The sequence below is a fragment of the Lissotriton vulgaris genome, chromosome 8 (genome assembly GCF_964263255.1).
Source record: "Lissotriton vulgaris chromosome 8, aLisVul1.2, whole genome shotgun sequence".
NCBI lineage: Eukaryota > Metazoa > Chordata > Amphibia > Caudata > Salamandridae > Lissotriton > Lissotriton vulgaris.
In genome coordinates this window covers 533522662-533537581 of record NC_141696.1, presented here as the reverse complement: position 1 = coordinate 533537581, position 14920 = coordinate 533522662, and positions in this window count along the sequence as shown.

Here is a 14920-nt window from a genome sequence, read left to right as displayed (position 1 = left end):
CAGCTCTGGGGCAGCCGGGTGCAGAGGTCGCTTGGCCCAATGTTATCCTAGAGGCACCGGTTACGGGTAAGTACCTGTGGCTCAAGGACACAGGCCCTGGGGGTTAAGATCAGTACTGGAGGGGCCATCAAAGAGCACTGAGACTGCAGTACCAGCAGAGTGCAAAGAAGGCGTTTGGGGCCCGTTGAAATCAATAGAGATCCTCAGTTGGGTAAAACGGCTGAGACTCTGTTCCGAATTTGGCTGAATGAATCCAACAGCAGGAGAGGTAAGTTAGATAGTGGGGGATGTTGGAACACCGTTGTTGGGCACACCAAGGCCAAGGGCCTGCGGGTGCGGAGGTGTCTTTTGCCATCTGGTTTTCCCACCATATCCAGTCGAGGTCGGGGGAACCCTTCAGGTTGAGGCTGCTAGCATTGAGGGGAGGTCAGGAAAGGTAATCCAGCACTGGATCCCAGGTCAGGATCGCTGGGGAGACTTCACTGGATCATGGGCTACCTAGACTCAGGCCATGGGCGTTGGGTGCAGAGTAGTGCAAGTGTTGCGGATCCACCTGGACCGAAGTCTTGGTATTGGTTTCTTGGCTGGACAAATCTGGTGTCCACTGGAGAAAGGAGTCTTTGTTGAAGACAGCAAAGGTCCTCTGGGATCCTTGAGGTTGCTGGCTGCCGGCCACGCCAATTTCTTAAAGCAGGGTGGCTGGAGGAGGAGGCAGGCTGGTAGGGCTAGGGCCAAGTCAGTCGTCGTATTCTCGATGGCTGCGCAGCTCTTCGGTCTTCTTAGGTTGTCGAATCTGTGGAACAAGGTTTAGGAGAATCCTTAAGTACTAAGTTTAAGGGTATTACTGTGGTTGGGGCAAAGTGGCCAATGGCTACTGTCCCCTAGGGTGACTACACCCTTTGGGTGCCCCCTCCCTCTGGGGATATCTGCACATTCCTGTTTCTATTGGGCCTAATTCTCCAATTCAAGATGGAGAATTTCTAAGAGAGGGGTTCACCTAAGCTCTTTGTGTCCCTAGGGATGTGCCAGGCTGAGGTGGACACTCCTACTTTGCTTACTAATTTTCTCACCTGTCCTGCCGCTAAAAGGGTGCTTGGCCAGGGGAGTGGCCACCGCCACAAGTTGGAGCTGCCCAAATCAGCACATCACAAGGTGAGAGCCTTTGAGTCTCACTGCCAGGTGTTGCTGTTCCTGCCAGGGGGAGGTGTGAATCATCCTCCTCTCGCTCGCAAAATATTTATACAATATCGCTATAAGACTCTGCCAATCAAATTGTTTTGCAGTAAATGTAGCTATAATGTTTCCTCAGAAAACCTCTGCCCATATTGTAAACACAGTACAGAATCTATAGTCCACTTTTTTTTGCCCCTACTACCAAAACCTGAGGGGCAAGTGGATCATCCCATTGTGCAGATTGGTTGGTCCCTGACACTATCTGGAGGTGTTGAGAATCTTGTCTACTGATACAAGCAGGACAATTGTATTTTACCAGGCCAAATACTAACATGCTCTTTGGATTAAGCGTCCCAAATGTATTGCATGAATTGCTTTCATACTTTTATTGTATATATTGTATTTTATGACTCCTATGTCTTTTATTGTATTAGTTTTGTGAGGTGCTATGTACTTTTTAAGATCTATATGATCTAAATAAAGTTTTTATGATGATAATGAATACATCCTCTGAGTTCTCAAATATCTTGCTTATGCATGTCAGGAAAATATTCTGGCATGCGGAGCAATACATGTACTTCGAACACCAGCAGCAGTCTGTCTGTTCCCTCCCAAGTGATCAACTACAGCTTCACCACAGAGTTATATAGGGCAACTTTTTCTGAGGACCAAGCTGAAGTAAATGAGCATTGAGATGTTAATGTAGGTGTGAAATCGGCTTGTTTAAAATATGAGGGGGTATTTTTTTGTAATTTGAGGCATAAAGTATTGCTAACATGGCTGAATAGTTATAGAGGAAGACATCTGCATAAGTACAGCATCCCCTTTTTACTTCTGTTTACTCACCTGCTGATCTTCACAGTCATTTAACAGCTCCCTATGTTTTAAATAGTAAAATGTTGGTAGACAGACTTTGTTAGTGTATAGTGTATTTCACTAAAATACGAAGGGTTGTCCATAGAACCTGGCTGAAGTTTTCTTCGCAATGCAAATTGCATACCTGTCATCTCTTGGCTTAAAATTGTGGGCCATATGAAGTCTTTAAAAGGGTGATCTCCTTAAGGTGACCAGAGTGCATATTATATTTGGGAGTGTACTTTAAAAAGAAGGTAACAACATTAAAGTCTGTAGAGGTATTTTGTTTGTTATCTGGGTGAATGCCAGTAAAAAGCATTGGTAATTCCAACAGGTTTGGCTTATGAATGACAGTGCGTTTTGTGTCATTAATGGTTGAGGCACTCAATAGGTCATCATACATGCACTCTGTTACTTATCTTCGCACTCAGATCCAAATCAATCCACTGACTAATTCTGGCATTTACCCTCTGACCAAACAAAATAGAATACACACAAACTCAACAATATATGCAAGATACATTAAAATTATTTAAGTCGAAAAAGAGAACATGCTGCCATCCAAATATCGCAGGCATATGCATGCAGTAGCAAAACTAAACATAGCAGGAGGGATCCATCTTCCAAATGTATTGTAAATAGTCTGTTGTTGTTTTAAAGTTCAAACATGGCAGTTACATTTAGAAGCAACATGCTTGCCATCTTGGACTGGTAAAACTGATATGCTATGCACCACTGCATTCCATAATGTTCTCCTGGTATAGAAGAAGTGATCGTTTTATACGACTCGCTATCATGGGCTCAAGCTGATCTCTTAAAGATTACCGTGATTCGATCTTCCGTTCATATTGCAGCACTGTTGCCATCTAATCTTGTAGGCAAAAGTGCTGTTCTTTATGGTTCTACTTATAGTGACGTCAATTAGAGACACCTCATCCACATGATTAGACAAGTCCTAATACTAACGGCAGGGGCGACTCTAGGCTCATGGCGGCCCTAGGCAGGGAGCGTCGGTAGGGGGCCCCGGAAGAGGGGGTCCGGGCGGGGCGGAGCGGGAAGGCCAGTGAAGAGGGGGGTCAGGGTGTTGGGAAGTGGAACAGAGCCGGAGGCCACGAAATCCCTGCCAGGGACCGCCACGCAAATATGTATCCATCCTCAGAGGATTATTATATTAAGGATATATATTGGCGTGGTGGCCCCTGGGGTTTGGTGGCCCTGTGCAGGTGCACAGCTTGCACATGCCTAAGGCGGCCCCTGCTAACGGGGCCGCCCATGACGTACGATTGAATCATGGTAATCTTTTTTAAGCGATCATCTTTAGCCCATGATAGCGATTCGTGAAAAAAGACGGGCAGCCCAGGCTCTAGTTAATCTACCTATAAGCTGGCCAATTATATAGTAAGCTGCAATATGAGTAAGATGAGGCGAAGGTTTTATACCTGATAACAACGTTTTGTCTTGGCACTGAACAGCGGGTCGCTGTAAGTTACTTTTAAATGTCAGGAATCCCGTGCTTAATTTGACCGGGTGCTTTCAGGTGCTCAGCACCGGCACCTAATCCTCAGCACTAGCGCTTGTAGCACCAATTAAGGACACAATTATTTGGAAGGCACACAATTTTCTCTGGATTCAAAGGATATTGAGGCTCGCCGAGACTCGAACCTGGTTCCCCAGCTCAGAAATCGGCAGCTGGAGCCATTAGGCCAAGTCCTCTCCAGAATAATAAGTGCTGGGGCTCTAGTCAAGAGGCAGATTGCACCTGCACATTTCGACTGTTAGCGCTGCCTCCTGATGAGAGCCCCTGCACTTTTTATTTTACAAATTAACCACTGCAGGAATCCACATCTTTGATAAGAATAGAACTCTTTTAGTTTATATTTATATTGAACTAATTTACACTAGATATTTATTGTGGTGAACAGACAAAAAATCGAGTCCAAAATATCGATTGGACATAATATCGAGTTTTAAATATCGATTGGACAAAATATCGAATGGACAGAATATAGATATCAAAAATATCGTTTTTAAGGTAAGTGATGTAATATCGAATGTTAAAAATATAGAAAGTTAAAATATCGAAGTATATAATATAGATTGTTAATAATATCGATTTTTTTAATATCTAATTTTTTATAGCGTTTTTTTATGTTATAATATGTGTGAAAAGTGGGTATTTATGTTATAATTAATTTTTATTAATGCATTTTGTATATTTCTTTTTTGCGTAATTTAATTCTGTAGCGGGTTGTGGGTTTATAGGGGAAAAGGGTGGGAAGTAATTTAATTATAATTAATTAAATAAGTACATTTATTTATTGGTATTATTTTTAATTAATTGTTAATTAATTTATAATTGGTAAATAATACAATTTTAATTGGTAATTAATTTTAATTAATTGATTAGTTGCTAAATATGTTAATTTTACGATTTTTTTTGTGTAGCAGGTTGTGGGTTTATAGGGGAATTGGGTGGGAAGTAATTTAATTATAATTAATTAAATAAGTAAATGTATTTATTGGTATTATTTTTAATTATTTGTTAATTAATTTCTAATTGGTAAATAATACATTTTTTATTGGTAATTAATTTTAATTAATTGATTAATTGCTAATTATGTTAATTTTACCACATTTTTTTGTGTAGTGGGTTTATGGGGGAATTGGGTGGGAAGTAATTTAATTAAAATTAATTAAATATGTAAATGTATTTATTGGTATTAATTTATAATTAATAGTTAATTAATGTATATTTGATAATTAATTATATTTTAATTGGTAATTAATTTTGATTAATTGCTAATTATGTTAATTTTACTAATTTATTTTCTGTAGCGGGTTGTTGGTTTATAGGGGAATAGGGTGGGAAATAATTGTTTTATAATTAAATAAATAATTAAATTAATTTAATAGTATTTAATTCTAATTGATTGTTAATTAATTTTTAATTATTAAATAATTAATAGTTAATTAGTAATTAATTTGTATTAATAGGTATCTAATTGTAATAATTAATGTTAATTAGTAATTTTAATTGATTCATTATTATATTATATTAAATTGGTAATTACTTATAAATAATTTTTAATAGATATTAATTTAAATTTTTTACAATAATATATGAAGTATTTACTTTCCCTAATGTTGCATTCTCTGGAGTGGGAATAGTAATTTTAACCCCTACGCTATCCAATGCTTTCCCTACTGTTGCACTAACTGGAGTGGGAATAGTAATTTGTACCCCTACGCTATCCAACGCTTTCCCTACTGTTGCACTCTTTGGAGTGAGAACAGTAATTTTGACCCCTACGCTATCCAACGCTTTCCCTACTGTTGCACTCTTTGGAGTGGGAATAGTAATTTTTACCTCTACGCTATCCAACGCTTTCCCTACTGTTGCACTCTTTGGAGTAGGAATAGTAATTTTTACCCCTACGCTATCCAAAGCTCTCCCTACTGTTGCACCCACTGGAGTGGGAATAGTAATTTTAACCCCTACATTATCCAACGCTTTCCCTACTGTTGCACCCACTGGAGTGGGAATAGTAAATTTTACTTCTACGCTATCCAACGCTTTTCCTACTGTTGCACCCACTGGAGTGGGAATAGTAATTTTAATCTCTACACTATCCAACGCTTTCCCTACTGTTGCACCCACTGGAGTGGGAATAGTAAATTTTACTTCTACGCTATCCAACGCTTTCCCTACTGTTGCACTCTTTGGAGTGGGAATAGTAATTTTTACCCTTACGCTATCCAACGCTTTCCCTACTGTTGCACCCACTGGAGTGGGAATAGTAATTTTAACCCCTACGCTATCCAACGCTTTCCCTACTGTTGCACTCTTTGGAGTGGGAATAGTAATTTTTACCCCTACGCTATCCAACGCTTTCCCTACTGTTGCACTCCTTGAAGTTGGAATAGTAATTTTTACCCCTACGCTATCCAACGCTTTCCCTACTGTTGCACCCACTGGAGTGAGAATAGTAATTTTTACCCCTACGCTATCCAACGCTTTCCCTACTGTTGCACTCCTTGGAGTTTGAATAGTAATTTTTACCCCTACGCTATCCAACGCTTTCCCTACTGTTGCACTCCTTGGAGTTGGAATAGTAATTTTTACCCCCTACGCTATCCAACGCTTTCCCTACTGTTGCACCCACTGGAGTGGGAATAGTAATTTTTACCCCTACGCTATCCAACGCTTTCCCTACTGTTGCACCCACTGGAGTGTGAATAGTAATTTTAACCCCTACGCTATCCAACGCTTTTCCTACGATTGCACTCTTTGGAGTGGGAACAGTAATTTTAACACTTCTGCTATTGTACGGTAATAATATTGGATATTATTTAATTATTTTATGTTACTATATATGTATGTTTTAACAAACGTGATTAAAACATTTTTTATACCTTATTAATTATTTAATTATGATACGTTAATTTAAGTATTTTTAAGTATATTTTAGTAATTAATTTTTAATTTTAATTTAATATTGTTTTTAATAAAGTCGATATTTTTATAAACTATATTTCAGTAAACTATATTTTATACTCAATATTTTTGTACTTACCTGTTTGTAGATACAAACTCGATATTCTGTCTGTCGATGTTTTTTACACGATATTTGTGGTAGTCGATATTCTGTCTCTCGATATTATGTCAGTGATCCATTTATTATGAATGGCAGCTGGAAATATCACTATTATCTCTCTATATTTAAGCCCCCCTCTGCATACGCACCAATTGAGACGGTAGCAGGGTAGTGGGAGTCTGCTGTTGCTGATTAATAACGCAGATCATACCATTCGCTGCAACGTTTTTAGGTGAGATGGTTGGTCCATATGTCTTTTTGTCCCTCTATTGGCTATTACTATGCAATGGAAATAATGGAAACACTCACTAGACGACACATCTGAAAAAGTTCATCAGATAGGAACTGGCCTTGTGCACCGATATGGACATCATGCTCAAGTAAGAAGATTTGGAGAACTGCTCCACACTTGGGGCCCTATTACGAGTTTTGGCGGTGTGGGAACAGACAGCAAGTCATGCCACTCTCCTGGTCTGCCTAAACTTACCGTAGCCTGCCAGATTACAAGTGTTTTTGTGATATGGCAGGTGTGTGGCGTGGCGGTCCTGCAGCAGTGCAGTTTAAAGGCTCATAGTGGGACGGAAGGTGGCCAAGATGGCGAGGTGAGCGGTTGCACTCTCCGCGAGCTCCCATGAACCTGAACCCCTAGACCGTGATTTCACGCAGATCTCCCCCCGATCTGCTGAAAAACTGCAGCGGGAACGGTGGAGCGACCACCGGTCCGTCACGGAGCCAAAAACAAGCGCGGAGATCGCAACGGCAGAGCTCCGGAGGGCAAACGAAAGCGCGAGCGGAGCGAAGGAGGGGCCGAGAGCCAAGGCCCGTTGGTGGAAGGGGAGGCATTGAGACCCGGCCCAGTGCAGAACCGGGCGACGCAGACTGCTCGACTGTGAGAGCGAGGCCTTGGCGGAGTCACCGGCAGAGCCCCGAGACGGAGGGACACCCGGAGACGGCCTGCGACGGTGCCCGAGCAAGTAAACCGGCTTTGTGTCTTTACGCAAGGCCGGGGACGCGGCCTACGGACGGGGCGGCTCGAGCCCCTGCTAAAGACCGGGCAGCGACAGGCATTGCTGCCGGCAGAGTGAAGGTGAGAAGCCGGCAGCGGTGGGGAGAGCAGCGGAAGGCAGGACCCCTGGAGCGACAATGCAATATAGCCGGAGGGAGGAGTAGGCCCCAGATCGGCCTCGCCTGGGGAGCACGGCCTATTCAGAGAGCGGCCGGCAGGACAGCCGGCCTTTGCACCGGAGGATCAAGGTGAACGCTGAGCCCCTACAAATTCAGCCGGACCCCTGGTGGTGGAGGTGGGGCGCCGAGGGCGGAAGGGCCATAGACGAGAGGCGGCCACTGGGGGACGCAGCTTAAGGAAACAGAGGAGAGCGACAGGCCTCCCCCCCTTGTGAGCCACATGGCGGACGCTGGATCGGGGGGCCTAGCCGGAGCCTGGGGGACCCCGGGACTGGCTGGGAGCCTGGACCATATCAGAGGGGGAGCTCGCCAGGAACCGAGACTGGAAAGGGGCACGCTCGGATGACCTGTCCCATACATGGTGCCTCTCCCTGATTGCACCGAAACGAAGAACAGTGGTGTTGCCGGGGGTAGCCCCAAACCCTGGAGGACGGACACAGCGACCCGAGGTGATCGCTTTGGGGAGTGGCGGAGCGCGGAGACGACACAAGCAGACAACAGGGACTGCAGAGTTCAGAGCCTGGTAATGACAGGGGCCTGTGGATGGTCAGGTCCCTAGAATGCCCACGACGGAGGGCGCAATAGCGGCCGGCTGATGCAGCCTGAGGCCTAAGGGAGTGCCGGTTGAACATTGCTAGGAGGACGCAGCCAGGAAGTGGATGAGAAGCTGAGGCCTGGATCAGGCCTGCACGGTTTTAAAAACGCGGAGATGACCAAAGGAAGATCGCAGCCGGGCCGGTGAGACACTGTGCGTCAGGAGCGGGACTTGCCCGACAGTAGCAGATATCCGGTGAGCCCGGTGCCCGGCGGGACAGCAATAGCAGTCCGTGTTAAGAGGGAGGTGGCGAAGCCGGACCACACCAGCTGGGACGAACCCCACCGTGACCGATCTGAGGCTGGTAATGGCCACCGAACTATGACTGAGTGCGGGGAGTGACCTGAAAGAGCTGCGGCGGAGGAGGACAGACCGCTACGCCCGCAGAGGGAGGTAGGCCAAGCATCGGCAACAGAAGAGGCGGACTCCCCCGGTTAGCTGCGGTCCCTGAACTTTGCTGACTATTGAAACGGGCCGGAAGCCCGAAAGGACTCTATCTAAGAAGTGCCCGCTTATGTGATGGCTGGCAACAGAGGGAACAAGAAGGGGGAACGGACATTGCCGGACATGCTGAACAGGGGACCAGCAAAACAAGACAAAGGGCAGCACTCGCCGGGCCCCTTGAGAAGCTCGCTGGAGGCGGAGGGGAGGGAACCACCTGTCACCAGGTCCTTCCTGGAATCTCTTTTCAGTTCCCTACAGGATGATTTCCAGATGCTGAAGCAGGAGGTGTCCGGAGAAGTTCGAGAGGTACGGAGAGAGGTCGATAGCCTAGGTGAAAGAGTGGCTACCATGGAAGGAGCCGGACATACGAGGGATGAAGAGATCGGGCAACTGCAGCAGGAGGTGCTGCGCTTGAGAGATCAAAAGCTGGACCTCCAGGCGCACAATGAAGACCTCGAAAACCGGTCCCGCCGGAACAACATCCGGGTCCGGGAAGTGCCTCCTAAAGAAGAAGGTGAGGACACTGCTGGGTACCTGCAAAGCCTGTTCAGGGAGATACTAGGTGAGCCAGAGAACTTCCTTATCAGAATCGACAGGGCGCATAGAGAGGGCCTGGCAAGTCGGACTTCGGTGCCACCACCTGATATCCTAGCCTTTCTGCCGGACTTCCCGCTTAAGGAGCGAATCCTCCGTGAAGCAAGGAAGCAGCAGTCGTTGCAATTCCGAGGGCACCCGGTTGCTCTCTTTCAGGACCTGTCGGCAATCACGCTCCAGAAACGCAGAGCATTTAAAATAGCGACAGACTTTTTGAGAGACCATGGGACACAATATTCCTGGGGCCATCCTTTCTGTCTTATCTTCCGGCGGAACGGCACCCTACACCAGCTTCGCTCCCTCCAGGACACCTGGGGGGTACTGGGAATCATCGCGACGGACGAAGAAGCGCCCACACCACGTCGAAGGAGCACCACCAGAGACGGCTGGCAGAGGATCTCTGAACTCCGGTCCTCTACATTTTCCGCTCGACCGGATTCGCCTACCATCCGAGCCGGAATGGAAAACGCAGTACGGGAGGCGGCCATGGACACGGCCTCGGGTGACGTCGCGCTGACAGCCTAAGATGACTCCGGGGGGAGATCGACACAGCCTTCATCACAGTGCAGGTTTGGGGGTTCTCGGGGGGTGGGGGTGGTGGGCGGGAGTGTAGTGGCTGGACGTCCACTTCAGTAACTTACCACAGGCTTGTCCTCTGAGGACTGGACTGGGACTATGAGGTTCTGGAACTCGTTGAGGGTACGGGGAGAGGGAGGGGAGGGATGTTGGGGTTGTTCTGAGTTTTGGTCAGGGGGGGAAGGGTTGGGGGGGAGGGCCGGGGGAGTTCTGGTTGGGGATAGGGGAACCAGGAGAGGAGGGTGGGTCGTCCAATGCACGAAACAGGTCTCAACCGCCCGAGAAGCACTCACATGCCTTGTTCCGCTCAAGCGGGAATTCTACGCATTTATTTCCACCATCCCACATGCCACCCACGACCCTTAGGATTGTAACTCTTAATGTCAGGGGCCTAAATAACCCGATCAAGAGACGGGCGGTGTTGTCCCTATTAGAGAGCACCCAGGCGGATATTTGTCTCCTTCAAGAAACCCACTTACTGCCCCGTGACTGCCATAGGCTACTCTCCCATAAATTCCCGACACAATTTTTCTCTTCTAGCAACACTAAGACTGCGGGGGTGGCGATTCTGGTGGCCCGGCATTTCAGGGGGGAAGTCCTCCACAAACATGCAGAACACAAAGGCAGGCTGCTGGCTTATAGGTTTAGGATTGGGGGTGTTGCCTTCACGATTGGGTCCCTGTATAGCCCTAATGAAGAGCAGGAACGCTTCTTACGGTCAGCACTGGTAGACATCACGGCCACGCAGGACAGGCATGTTGTCATTGGAGGCGTCTTCAACATGGTCTTTGACTCATCCCGAAACAGGTCCGCACAATGTTTTCCGCAAGCCGGGGAGTTCTCGGCCGGGTGTAAGGCACAGCTGGCAGAGGTGGACCTCCATGATCTCTGGCGGTGCGAGCACCCCAATGAAAGGGGGTATTCATATTATTCCCACGCACATAAAACGTACGCGAGACTGGACCATCTCTTGGTCACGACCCCGGAAGGCGCTCTGGTCTCAACGACGGAGATGGGAGTGGTCTCACTGTCGGACCATGCCCCGGTGACCACCACGCTATGTCTACCGCCAGTGTCCTGCCCTCCCAGGGTCTGGCGCCTCAGAGATACCTTATTGCACAGGAAAGTGGTGGTAAAACATATCACGGATACTATTAAGGACTATTTGTCCCACAATGATAACTCTGACACCTCCCTGGCGACACAATGGGTGGCCCTGAAGGCTGTGCTTAGGGGGGAGTTTCTGTTCATCTCTTCGGCTGAAAACAAGGAACGGCAGAGTAAGAGGGATGAATTCACCCAACAGGCCCGCGAACTTGAACACATACACCGTCGGACGGGCATTCCTCGAATCTGGAGGCAGCTCCCAGGGGCGAGGAAACTCCTGACGGCCCTGGATATGGACCGCGCGGAGTGCGCTGCGCCTGCGCCATACCTACTACACTGGGGGGGGACCACTGTGGCTGACTGTTGGCGAACCGGCTCAGGGTGACGCACCAACGACAGATGGTGAAGGGGGTCTCCGACCCCTCGGGGACGATGGTTACGGAGGATGCCCATATTGCCGAAACCTTTCGCAAGTTTTATGCAGATCTTTACGCTGGGGATCCCCCGGATGAACATGCGACGGCGGCGTACTTGGCCTTGGTCACCCTCCCTTCTTTGGCTCCCTCGCAGGCAGAATACCTGGACAAAGATAACCGGGTCGAGGAGGTGATTTCCGCCATTGCCAAACTTAAGCACGGTAAGGCTCCGGGACCGGACGGATACACGTCTCTCTTCTATAAAACATTTTGCACATCGTTGGCTCCGCTCCTCACCTGCCTATTTAACTCGTTCGCTGACCCCGGTGCCATCCCGCCTGACCTTTTGCGGGCCTCTCTCACGGTCATTCCCAAGCCGGGGAAGGACCCGACGCAATGCGACTCGTACAGGCCGATATCTCTCTTGAATGTAGATCTTAAGCTGTATACCGGGATTCTTGCGGCCCGATTGGCCCCCATCTACCGGGCCTTATAGAACCAGATCAGGCGGGATTCGTTCCCGGGCGGCAGACGGTGGATAACACTAAGAGGATCGTTCACCTCATAGAGAAGGCCTCCCGAATCCCCGGAGAGAGAATGATGTTGGTGGTGGATGCCGAAAAGGCGTTCGACCGTGTACACTGGCCCTATCTAGAACAGGTCCTGCTGAAAGTGGGTATAGGAGAGAAATTCCGATCCATGATTTTTAATTGCTATAGGTTCCCGACGGCGGTAGTACGAGTGAATGGATACAGCTCACGGAGTTTTGACATCGACAGGGGCACTAGGCAGGGGTGCCCGCTTTCGCCCCTGCTCTTTGCCCTTTATATGGAGCCCTTTGCCCAGCGGATACGTTCTAACCCGGCGGCAACGGGGGTGAGGTTTGAGGGCTTCACTCACACCATAAGCCTCTATGCAGACGACGTTATACTGTCGCTGAATAGCCCCCGGACTTCCCTTCCGGTGTGCATTGAGGAGCTAGACTCCTTTGCAGCTGTTGCAGGCTTCAAGATGAATAAGGGAAAATCGGTGGCTTTGGACGTGTCCCTTGCGCCAACCACTAGATCTTACGTACAAGGCCTGTTCCCAATGCTCTGGTCGTCGGATCTGTTTCCTTATTTGGGGATCCAGCTGGCTCCCACCCTGCCGGCTATGGTGGCAGCTAACTACACCACCTTAAGCAAAAAGATCCAGGAGGAACTCAGACGGTGGACTTGCAGCACCCTTTCTTGGTTGGGCAGAATAGCTGCAGTTAAAATGACGGTCTTACCCCAGATTTTGTACCTATTCAGGGCCTTGCCGCTCCAGCAGCCCGCGGGGTGGATCCAACAAACGCAGGCAGATCTTGCACGTTTTATTTGGCAGGGCAAGAAACCCAGAATGAAGAAGACACTCTCCATGCTGGCCCCAGAGGCTGGGGGACTAGGGATACCGGATCTCCGCAAGAACTTTCAAGCAGCACAGCAGCGTTATCTGGTGGAATGGAGTAGGTGGGAATCGGACAAGCACTGGCTCTTCCAGGACCAGGCGGTGGCAGGCCGGCCCCTGCAGGAGGTGCCATTCCTGCGCCGAGCTTATCATCCCACAAATTTATATGCTTCTTTTGTCACCAGGCTGCCCCTTAGGGTTTGGGATGCCACCAACATCGTTCATAATCTTACTACATTCCCCTCACCACTCATGCAGCTGGTCGACAATCCAGACTTTACTCCAGGGATGGAGAGAGGGGCCTTTGCCCACTGGCGAGCGGCCGGGTGTCAGGCACTGTGCCATGTGTGCGACACGGAGGGTGTCATTCCCTTCCCACACTTTTGACAGGAGTACTCATTCCCAGAGACAGAAAGGCTCCGCTACATGCAGGTTCGCCACTGGGTGTTGCACCCACAGGTGCGGGAGGCGGCTGACAGGCGACTGCTCCCTTATGAGAGATGGCTCTTATCTCGCACGTCGGATGCAAAACTGATTACCGACCTTTATAAGCTACTGCAACCGCCTTCTTCACACTTCTACAATCCCGGGAGGGAGCGTTGGGAGAGGGAATTAGGCAGGAAACTGAGCCATAAGGAATGGGAGCAGATATCATACAGGGCAAGGCATTCGGCATACCATATGGGACTCACCGAAACACTGACCAAGGTTTCATCCTACTGGTATTATACCCCAGAACGTGTACATGAAATGGACCATAATAAGGATAGCACTTGTTGGAGGGGATGCGGGCAGGTGGGCACATTGACACATATTCTATGGGACTGTCCGCTCCTAGAATCTTACTGGAAAGCAGTGATAGATGACATTGACTCTCATTTCGACACCGAACTGCCACGCTTCCCAGCATACATATTATTAGGGCTCCCGAATGGGCTGAGATATCCCCTTTAGATCTCGCAGAGGCAGACAGATAGCCATTGCATTAGGCTCTGCGGTACAGAACATTCTTCTACAATGGTGCACCGCCACGCTTCCCTCTATCACCGGCTGGCTCCATAGACTGTGGCATGTGTTAGGAATGGACAAACTGTCTCTCACAGTGGCAGGGGATACAGAACAATTTGATGACCTATGGCAGCCGTTCCGGTCCTTGCTGCTCACCGAATTCAGGGAAATCACCTGCCCAAGATACCTCCGCCTCTTAAGGCTTACGACGCCCGAAGAGCCGACTTCTTGAATGGACACTGGGCTACACTCCTTCACTAAAGGGTGGCCGAGGTAGATGGCAAGGGATAGGCCTGCGCACTGGACGATGGGGAGGGAGGGGTAAGGGGATCGGGGGTTGGGGTACTGGGGAGGAAGTTCGGAGGGGGGGATTGTTATTTTATTGCAACACTGCCTATCTTTATGTGTCGCTGCGGGCTAGTCCTCAGTTGAGATGCCCTTTGGAGAAACTAACGCCAGGAGTGCGGCGCTAGCCGCGGTGACTTGACACTTTATATGCTATGGATACTTTGTTTAATTGCGTTGCACCAATAAAATGCTTTAAACCTAAAGGCTCATAGTGAGCCTTAACCTGCACTACTGTGCGACCACCAGTGCACGTTCCTGCATGGGAAGGAATGCACCATGTTGTGCATTCCTTTCCGTGCAGGAACTAAGGGTGGAAAACTACAGGCGGGGCACAACATTTGCCCCCCTGCCTGCACCCCTGTGCACAGGTGCAAGAGAGGGGCCTGAAGTTCTCCCTTTCCTTCCTCTCTGCCAGAGAAAGAACCTCCATGAGACCGCTGGCGGTGAAGTAAGTCGTAATATGCTTGGCAGTGCCTGGGGGTGCAATGGTAGTCCAACCACCCTAGTTGTAATAGGGCGGTCGGACTGTCAGTGTGGATGTGGCCAGACCGCTACCCCACCATGAGTCTGGTGGTCTGTAGACCGGCAGACTTATA